Source organism: Raphanus sativus, chromosome 2, assembly GCF_000801105.2.
Source record: "Raphanus sativus cultivar WK10039 chromosome 2, ASM80110v3, whole genome shotgun sequence".
In the NCBI taxonomy this organism is placed as follows: domain Eukaryota; kingdom Viridiplantae; phylum Streptophyta; class Magnoliopsida; order Brassicales; family Brassicaceae; genus Raphanus; species Raphanus sativus.
In genome coordinates, this window is record NC_079512.1 from 7035679 (window position 1) to 7046768 (window position 11090).

An 11090-nucleotide genomic window follows, 5' to 3' on the forward strand; every position below is an offset into this window, starting at 1 on the left:
ATTCTTTCTGTTTTATAAAGAGTATTATTTTATGATTTTATTTTTTGTTTCATATAGAATATCATTATATATTTCTAATGTGATTTTATATATTTAATTTCTAATTTTCTATTTAAATAACCAATAGAATTTTATTTTTAATTATTTTCACATAGTTGATTATATATTAAATAAAATATAATAGTATATTTACAATTTTTGTAATCTGCCTGTAATGTATCAAAATGACGTTTGTTACTAAACGGAAGGGATATAATATAGCAAAATTTCATTATCCCAAGTATTATTAGAATATAGCTACTTATTTTACTCTGTATTAATTAAAGGTATAGATACATATATCATCACTAACTTAAATAATATACCATAAAATTATTATCCAAAATATTTTTTAGAATGTATGATAATTTCACAATATTAGTATAAGCAAGGAAAAAGGAAGCTAGAATATATAGTCTAGAATATTCGTATAAACACAGGAAGGAAACTGTGTAATGAGCAATGACCTAGGTTTGACAACTGATCCAATCGTTTTCTTAGAGCAGTTTTTGCGATTCATTAGATTTATAGTAAATCTATAACTTATTTTCTTGCTACTAAAGTAATCTTGTTTTGGTGTGGACTGTGTTGGTTCATGATATAATTTGGTGATGATGTAATTAAGGTTTTAAGCTATCATACTATAAATCATTTTATATATTCTGGTAAGTTTTGTCAAGGAATACATTTTTTTAATATATCACATCGGTTAATGGAGTTTAACAATTTCTAAATCTTTCTGCTTACGGCTTATTTGTTCTGTTTCTTGACCCATTAGTATCTATATGTTTCCTTTAAGTATGATTTCTTGTTTGTGTTCCATCTTTTCACCAGATAAAACACAAGTTAAATCATCTTCAAATCATTGACTCTTATGTTTACTCACATAGTTGGAATACATATTGTCATTGGGACAGAAACTAATAAACATGCAAAAAAAAAAGATAAACACATTTCAATGAAAATAGAGTTAAGGGTGGGAAAGGGCATAACCACATAAGAAAATGGATTGTGTCAAACATATTTGCTTATTGAAATCTTTAAAGTACATTGGTGTGTGCTTACTTTAGATTGGTATCAAAGAGAGAATGAAGGCGTTTTTGGTTCATCTACCATGTCTCTATTTCACACTAACGTACACATGCATGCATGTAAAATGCATATCTTTGAGCTATCTAAGTTTCAAACTACTTTAAATAAACATATTCTCCGTAAAAAATGCCGAGTTTTTCTCGGTAAGAAATTAACCTATTGAAATATTATGTTCTTGGTGTCAGGCTCATCCAATCACTCTTGTGACTTAAATAAAAGCTGTCTATAGCTCTGACGTCTTTCCTGTCGAAGTCGCAGACTCGTCCTCCTCACAGCTCAGCTCAGCTCAGGCAAAGCTTTTCCAAGGTATAGCAAATAAGACCAATTAAGATTCTGGTGGAAATCCCATTGCCATGTTTAGATACTCCAAGTTTCCATATTTGTGTGAGAGGAAGTGATGAACACTGAATATGAGATTCAAACATTACCATGTATATTAGTCCAAAGTAAATATCAAAATTTGGACAAAGCTTATCTCAAAGAGAGAGCTTTCTTCTAAACTGTAACAGCTATCTGCAAACATCATATATATAGCATACCTCGTTTGCCCTTCCAACAGTGGGAAATACTTCATCTGCAATTTCTTTTGATAATTTTGGCCTGAGATCATTTTTTTTGTAGACACACAGTTCTAAATCAGATATCTTCATCTTCCAAAGATTTCAAAGAGATGAGAATGAATATATTGATGGAAAGACTCGTTACTAATCCAAAATAGAACCATGTAGTTTCAAGCAGTAAGTTTACCTGTTCTCACTCCCTTGATGAACTTTGGAATATTTTCAACAGTACCCATCTGGCAACATCTTAAGCATAACCTGATAGAACAAAACCATGAATTTAAAAGGCCAGGATCAAAAAAATACATCAGACCATCTAACATATGAAGACATGAGAATAATCAGAACATCTAGATAACGTTTAAGCGGGTTATCACGTGATTAATCGAAAGGTTTTTATAACTAAACGGTTGAGTTTGTCGTTACATGTATGCATCATTTTTGTGTTATTTACAGAATCAGGTTCCTAACCTCTATAAAAATGGTAGATCCTTATCAATAATTAAGGAAAAACAACATAATAATATATTTGTAGAACCCTAAAACAGTTTGAAATAATGTAAGCCTGCACTGCAAGCCCTATTCTTTTGTACATCTACTGCTATCACACCACCAGTTATTGGCATGTAGGATTCAAAAATAAGAAGGGAACACACAGAATCAAAGATCATTTTCATACCTTGGTATACAAAGGTTAATATCACGTCTGATATTTTGCTTCTAAAGCTGCTCTCTTCTCAAAAAGCTTTTTTTTTTCTTCTCCAAAAGCTTTGATTCCATTTCATCTTGTTGGTCTTGAAATTCAAAATGAAAAAGGAATAAGATAATATGTACTCCAAATACCATAATTTAAAAGGCTGTCTGTATCATTTAGCTGGAGGAATGACTCACTTGGATCGATCTCTCCTGGAACCTCTTTGAGTGTCGGACTCAAGTTCTCAAGGACATCTGAGTGTTGTCTAGCAAAATTATGCAACTTGTTCTAGAAAATCCAACACAACCAGTAAGCACAGACGAAATCACAATTATGCAATGAAAAAAAGATGCATAAACGAAAGTACTTTGTGCTAGATCATTTTACACAAACAAATTCTCTAAATCAGCAGAAAGACAAATTTGCTACTAAAGGTTACAAACTTTCAAAAGCGAAAACAACATTGAACGTAGAGATATTCCTCAAACGGAATTCCATTGCTATGAACCATCAATTATAAAAGAATGACCCAGACCCATAAAAAGACAAAAAAAAATCCCTACTTTGATTAACCAAATATCCCAACTGCAACAAAAAAAAAGAGAAACCACCAAAATCAGATTCAATGCTACAGATTTATAATATAAACAGAAAATAGAGCGGTAAAACACAGATTACCTTCTTCCTGTTCTTTTTTCCTTGATCTTCTTCCTCGTTAACTGCTTTCAACCGTGACTTTTATGGTGGATGTACATAATAGACAGTGGAGAGCACATTTCCAATTGTAAAACCAACATTTTCCATCGCATTATGTGATACAACTATGGGTTCCATCGAAATGAATGTCTGAGAGAATCAATTGTAATGGAGACATAAGATAGGAAAATAAATTTATAATAGACAAATGGAGAGGAAGGTGAAAGGAACCCATTGAATGAGTTGAAGCAAAGTATTGATTAGAGGAGATAATAGTGAATACGTTTGAAACGGATTTGGAGAAGAGCAATGGAGAAGTGGAAGTGGAAAGGATAGAGAAGACGACATTAGGGTTACGACAGTTCTAAACAGCTCTGTCGAATAAAAAAAAATGTTACGACAGCACAGTTCCATTAATTATTGTTTCAATTTGGGCTTAATTCATTCTTAGAAGCCCAAAAAGTAAGATTTTACGATCCAAAAGCGAATGTCGAAAGCTGTGGTGATGTGGAGTGACGAAGCTCTGCCATTGGTTGGAATTAACAATCCTACGTGGACATCCTCTCCATTGAGGATATTCTCCTTTTAGTATAGTGTTGATTTTGGCTTTTATTGTGTTTTACACTAATTTGATGGTTATTTACTATTATTTTTAAGAAATCGAATGACATGATATACATTTTTCAATAGACATATTTAATCCAACTAAGGCCAGACTTCTGAAAAGTTGGAGACCAGAATTTTTGGACGATTATAAAAATCAGATCAAAATATATCATAATCACCATCTTCTCTAGTGATGTCATCCATTCCAACTGTTTATGATACCCATAAGACAAAATTTCCTCCATCGAACCATTAATGGAATTATAAACACAAAACTTCCTCCCGTAATGGAAGTTTGTCCTAGTTAACCCAACCAGAGACTCCATTTATGTGGATGTTGTTCCTAGTGCTTGTCCAATCAAACAAAAATTGTGGCCGGGAAAAGGGTTCACAAAACTTGGAAATTGCCATGAACAGGCCAAAAACTTATAGATCCAACAGCAAAGTGGTAACATCTTTCCAAAGTTTCAACTGAAGGTTAGAAGAAGCAGAGAGATAAACGAGAAATCAAGAGCTAGCTGATTCAGTTTTGATACGGCTTGATGAGGTTACATGTCGGTTTTGCCAACTTAAGTGCATGAAATGTGTGATTACAAACACTCTCACTAAATGTAAGAAATTGGGTGTTATGCAAACATAAAGAAGAGAATTTTCAAGGTTTATGAAATACAAATAGATGATATCTTCTACTTTTGGGAGAATGTGTGCACATCCCACCCTAAAACTAAAAGATACCACCAACTTGTATTCTAGGAACCTGGTTAATTCTCTTCTTTGTATTGGTCATAACACTCAAATTCATACAATTAATGAGGGCGGTTGTCAGCACCATTTTTATTCACTTTAGCTGGCATAACCGACTTCTAACCGCATCAACCCAAATCAGATAGCTCTTGGTTTCCTGTTTCTCTCTATGCTTTTCTTATCCCCGACTCAAAACATGGGAAAATGTAACCATTATGATGTTGGGAATATAAGTTAACGGGTTCGTCATGGTCATCTCCATGTATTTTGAACATATTGGTCGAACACTTTTTCTTTTGATCAGACCAGTACTACGACCAACATAAGCAGAAATGGGTTACTTGCCGTTTCATGAAATGGTATAAAGGTTTGAATCGGTGAGAAAATTAGTGTAGGAAGTGTTGTGTTGTTGATTTCATTACTTATTTGAAGGGATTAGACTGTTAAAAGAGGAGATGAGGTATTATCACGGTTGGAAGAAGTGCTACCATTAGAGGAGTTAGTGATGATTATGATATGCTTTTATCTAAATTTTGCCATCGTTAAGAAATTCCATCTACACCAAACACCAAACATGTAGCAGTATCCAATCATCTTAGGAACTACGTATAGACTGAACTTTCACATAGCTTTCGGTTAACATATTTTGAATTAGTTTTCCCATTGAAATTGTTGGGCTGCCCAATCCTCTTAATTCATATGCTTTATACTACTCTCTCTGTACCATTTTAAGTGATGTTTAAGGTTTTTACACAATTATTAAGAAAATACAATTTTTTATGCACTTTATCTTGGTTATATAAAAATCACATTAAATAAAACAAGTTTAACCAATAACAAAATAGTACATGATTTTGTAATTGGTCACAAAATTTGAATGACATTTAATTTTACCTAGAATAGTGAGAACATCACATATTATGAACCAAAATAAAAATCTTAAAACTTCACTTAAAGTGGAACAGAGGGAATAATTTTTAAAAATAATTTTGCAATTATACTTATGACACCTCAATAATAAACAGATACTAGGTTATCATTGGATTAGATAAAATCTATTAAATTACCTCATTTGAAATCAATTATTTAGTGGTTGTATCACATGTTTAAAAACTTAGCTGTGGAATCCAATTAACCGGCGACGGAGCGCCAGGTAGAAGTGGAACCTCATAGCTGAAACTTTATTGATATATGTTTCTAATAACTCTTGTATATAAATTTAGCTGGAACCTCATAGGCTATCAATATATGTTGGAAGTGGTTCTTCAAAAAACAATATCTACCTGGAGTTCCTAACTCAACTGGTAAAGCCTTCTTCCCAAAGGGTTGAGCTACCAGGTTTGAGTCTCAGAACTGCAGGGAGGGGATTAAATAACCGGCTCTTGTCCCTAGTCCAAGGAGATTATTGTTTTAGGCCCAAAACTTCTTGGATATAAAAAAACAAAAAAAATATCCGCGTTGATAGACGACACCTAAAATAGAAACCAGCTTAAGAAATATGCAAAGGGTGAACACATTGTGGTCGGACTGTGTAACTGGGCTATATGAATGTATGCTTTGTGGACATGTTGTAAATTACCGCAGTTGATCTATCAATGTTAAGACCAAACCTGCGCAGGCTTCTCATAATCAAGATCTGCGTCCACCTGTCGCACATCCTGGACATCAAGATGTTGGAGGCAGTATCTATGAAATAGGCGACAAGGGTGAGACTGAAAATCCACATGCTATCCAAGGTATGTTATCTATTCTTATTATTTCGGCTTTCGTAATTTTTGATATTGTTGTTACCCATACATATATGTATGTTGATTTGTTTGATAAATAATCCGAAGTTGAGATGTGGCGAGGTTCTGTCAATGCGAAATTTAGGGTCTTGAGCAAAATAGAACTTGTGATATTGAGAGTCTTCCTCCTGGAAAGAATGTGGTTGGTTGCTAGTGGGTTTATACCATTAAGTATAATACTGATGGTACAATTGAGAGGCCAAAATATCATCTGGTGGCTCAAGGTTTTACACAAAAGGAAGGTCTTGATTATATAGATACCTTTTCTCTTGTTGCGAATCACACGAGTGTGAAGCTTTTTCTTGGATTGGCTGCAGCCAACATATGGTCTTTGAACCATATGGATTTCTCCAATGCTTTTTGCATGGAGAGTTCAACGAGGAGATTTGTATGTGGTTGCCTCAAGGATACACTCCTCCTTTGAGCATAGTACTTCCACCAAACGTGGTTTGTAGGCTCTAGAAGTCTTTATATGGTCTCAAGCAGACCTCGCATCAATGGTACTAACGGTTTTATTCCGTCCTACTTGGTGCTAACTTTGTTCAATCACTAGCTGACAATACCCTGTTTCTGAAGGCCATCAAGACTTCTTTTGTAGCTGTGTTAGTCTATGTGGAAAATATCTTGATTGCTAAATGACAATGGTGCTTTGTTAGACTTTGGAAATCCTTGGTCTTGAGATTGTTTGTTCCTCTAAGCGTTGATGTCTGTCAGAGGAAGTACATGTTGAATTTTCTTGAAGACTCAGGCTTGCTAAGTTCTAAACCAAACACTGTTCCTATGGGTCCTTCTTTGCATTTGTCTAAGGATTTGGAGAAGCAGTTACCTAATCCTACAATGTATAGAGAGATCATTGGACGTCTTCTTTACCTGACTATAATATTAGCTGATATCACCTTTACGGTTCATCAGCTGAGTCATTTTTGTCAGCTCCCACTGATATCCATCTGGAAGCTGCTCATAAATTATTATGTTACGTGAAAGGGAACCCAGCTCTTGGTTTGTTCTATCCTGCTGATACAGAGCTTTGCCTTAATGCCTTTGTAGGTACATATTGGGCAACATGTAAGGATACTAGATCAGTGATTGGATTTTGTGTCTTCTTGGGTACTTCTTTGGTGTCTTGGAAATCCAAGAAGCAGTCTGTTGTGAGTAGAAGCAGAACAGAGGCCGAGTATAGGAGTTTGTCTCTTGCAACATGTGAGTTGATTTGGCTGCAACAGCTCCTTAAGAATCTTCACTTCTCAGTCACTTCCATTGAAGCTCTTTTGTGATAATAAACCAGTGATCCTTATAGCCATGAATTCGGTCTTTCAAGAGCGGACCAAACGCATTGACATTGAATGTCATACTGATACACTCCTAGGATGCTTCTCTGGTTATAAGGGGGATAGATCCTTGCAAGGACGAATCAGAGACTCAAGTTCTTCAAGGTTTGTGGAATGAATGGTGACACAAGAGATGTGAAAGGGCTCTTGATACTCCTAGATGCCTAGTTCGGATATGACACACCGAAGAAGAGATCCTTGGGCTGTTGGATACTACACACCAACAAGATCACTCGCCAACTTGATAACAAGGAGAAGAGAGAACAAGAGATAAAAGGTTTGTGAAAAGATAACTTGGGCTGTTGGTTTCCTGTTTCTCTCTATGCTTTTCTTATCCCCGACTCAAAACATGGGAAAATGTAACCATTATGATGTTGGGAATATAAGTTAACGGGTTCGTCATGGTCATCTCCATGTATTTTGAACATATTGGTCGAACACTTTTTCTTTTGATCAGACCAGTACTACGACCAACATAAGCAGAAATGGGTTACTTGCCGTTTCATGAAATGGTATAAAGGTTTGAATCGGTGAGAAAATTAGTGTAGGAAGTGTTGTGTTGTTGATTTCATTACTTATTTGAAGGGATTAGACTGTTAAAAGAGGAGATGAGGTATTATCACGGTTGGAAGAAGTGCTACCATTAGAGGAGTTAGTGATGATTATGATATGCTTTTATCTAAATTTTGCCATCGTTAAGAAATTCCATCTACACCAAACACCAAACATGTAGCAGTATCCAATCATCTTAGGAACTACGTATAGACTGAACTTTCACATAGCTTTCGGTTAACATATTTTGAATTAGTTTTCCCATTGAAATTGTTGGGCTGCCCAATCCTCTTAATTCATATGCTTTATACTACTCTCTCTGTACCATTTTAAGTGATGTTTAAGGTTTTTACACAATTATTAAGAAAATACAATTTTTTATGCACTTTATCTTGGTTATATAAAAATCACATTAAATAAAACAAGTTTAACCAATAACAAAATAGTACATGATTTTGTAATTGGTCACAAAATTTGAATGACATTTAATTTTACCTAGAATAGTGAGAACATCACATATTATGAACCAAAATAAAAATCTTAAAACTTCACTTAAAGTGGAACAGAGGGAATAATTTTTAAAAATAATTTTGCAATTATACTTATGACACCTCAATAATAAACAGATACTAGGTTATCATTGGATTAGATAAAATCTATTAAATTACCTCATTTGAAATCAATTATTTAGTGGTTGTATCACATGTTTAAAAACTTAGCTGTGGAATCCAATTAACCGGCGACGGAGCGCCAGGTAGAAGTGGAACCTCATAGCTGAAACTTTATTGATATATGTTTCTAATAACTCTTGTATATAAATTTAGCTGGAACCTCATAGGCTATCAATATATGTTGGAAGTGGTTCTTCAAAAAACAATATCTACCTGGAGTTCCTAACTCAACTGGTAAAGCCTTCTTCCCAAAGGGTTGAGCTACCAGGTTTGAGTCTCAGAACTGCAGGGAGGGGATTAAATAACCGGCTCTTGTCCCTAGTCCAAGGAGATTATTGTTTTAGGCCCAAAACTTCTTGGATATAAAAAAACAAAAAAAATATCCGCGTTGATAGACGACACCTAAAATAGAAACCAGCTTAAGAAATATGCAAAGGGTGAACACATTGTGGTCGGACTGTGTAACTGGGCTATATGAATGTATGCTTTGTGGACATGTTGTAAATTACCGCAGTTGATCTATCAATGTTAAGACCAAACCTGCGCAGGCTTCTCATAATCAAGATCTGCGTCCACCTGTCGCACATCCTGGACATCAAGATGTTGGAGGCAGTATCTATGAAATAGGCGACAAGGGTGAGACTGAAAATCCACATGCTATCCAAGGTATGTTATCTATTCTTATTATTTCGGCTTTCGTAATTTTTGATATTGTTGTTACCCATACATATATGTATGTTGATTTGTTTGATAAATAATCCGAAGTTGAGATGTGGCGAGGTTCTGTCAATGCGAAATTTAGGGTCTTGAGCAAAATAGAACTTGTGATATTGAGAGTCTTCCTCCTGGAAAGAATGTGGTTGGTTGCTAGTGGGTTTATACCATTAAGTATAATACTGATGGTACAATTGAGAGGCCAAAATATCATCTGGTGGCTCAAGGTTTTACACAAAAGGAAGGTCTTGATTATATAGATACCTTTTCTCTTGTTGCGAATCACACGAGTGTGAAGCTTTTTCTTGGATTGGCTGCAGCCAACATATGGTCTTTGAACCATATGGATTTCTCCAATGCTTTTTGCATGGAGAGTTCAACGAGGAGATTTGTATGTGGTTGCCTCAAGGATACACTCCTCCTTTGAGCATAGTACTTCCACCAAACGTGGTTTGTAGGCTCTAGAAGTCTTTATATGGTCTCAAGCAGACCTCGCATCAATGGTACTAACGGTTTTATTCCGTCCTACTTGGTGCTAACTTTGTTCAATCACTAGCTGACAATACCCTGTTTCTGAAGGCCATCAAGACTTCTTTTGTAGCTGTGTTAGTCTATGTGGAAAATATCTTGATTGCTAAATGACAATGGTGCTTTGTTAGACTTTGGAAATCCTTGGTCTTGAGATTGTTTGTTCCTCTAAGCGTTGATGTCTGTCAGAGGAAGTACATGTTGAATTTTCTTGAAGACTCAGGCTTGCTAAGTTCTAAACCAAACACTGTTCCTATGGGTCCTTCTTTGCATTTGTCTAAGGATTTGGAGAAGCAGTTACCTAATCCTACAATGTATAGAGAGATCATTGGACGTCTTCTTTACCTGACTATAATATTAGCTGATATCACCTTTACGGTTCATCAGCTGAGTCATTTTTGTCAGCTCCCACTGATATCCATCTGGAAGCTGCTCATAAATTATTATGTTACGTGAAAGGGAACCCAGCTCTTGGTTTGTTCTATCCTGCTGATACAGAGCTTTGCCTTAATGTCTTTGTAGGTACATATTGGGCAACATGTAAGGATACTAGATCAGTGATTGGATTTTGTGTCTTCTTGGGTACTTCTTTGGTGTCTTGGAAATCCAAGAAGCAGTCTGTTGTGAGTAGAAGCAGAACAGAGGCCGAGTATAGGAGTTTGTCTCTTGCAACATGTGAGTTGATTTGGCTGCAACAGCTCCTTAAGAATCTTCACTTCTCAGTCACTTCCATTGAAGCTCTTTTGTGATAATAAACCAGTGATCCTTATAGCCATGAATTCGGTCTTTCAAGAGCGGACCAAACGCATTGACATTGAATGTCATACTGATACACTCCTAGGATGCTTCTCTGGTTATAAGGGGGATAGATCCTTGCAAGGACGAATCAGAGACTCAAGTTCTTCAAGGTTTGTGGAATGAATGGTGACACAAGAGATGTGAAAGGGCTCTTGATACTCCTAGATGCCTAGTTCGGATATGACACACCGAAGAAGAGATCCTTGGGCTGTTGGATACTACACACCAACAAGATCACTCGCCAACTTGATAACAAGGAGAAGAGAGAACAAGAGATAAAA

General features: G+C 35.5%; 1 long non-coding RNA gene across 3 annotated transcripts; it reads right to left on the reverse strand.

Moving 5' to 3' along the window:
* Positions 1-1046: 1046 nt before the first annotated feature.
* On the reverse strand, positions 1047-3486 carry LOC108840472 (uncharacterized). Of its 3 annotated transcripts, none has more exons than XR_001947883.2 (7): positions 3365-3486; positions 3064-3231; positions 2583-2673; positions 2371-2485; positions 1879-1949; positions 1671-1731; positions 1047-1535 (listed from the first exon to the last, which is right to left on the reverse strand). It is a non-coding gene; the product is annotated as an uncharacterized LOC108840472 (long non-coding RNA). The 3 variants fall into 3 exon arrangements; XR_001947882.2 differs by adding an exon at positions 2949-2970 and having other exon boundaries at positions 3064-3450; XR_001947881.2 differs by having other exon boundaries at positions 3064-3450.
* Positions 3487-11090: the final 7604 nt, after the last annotated feature.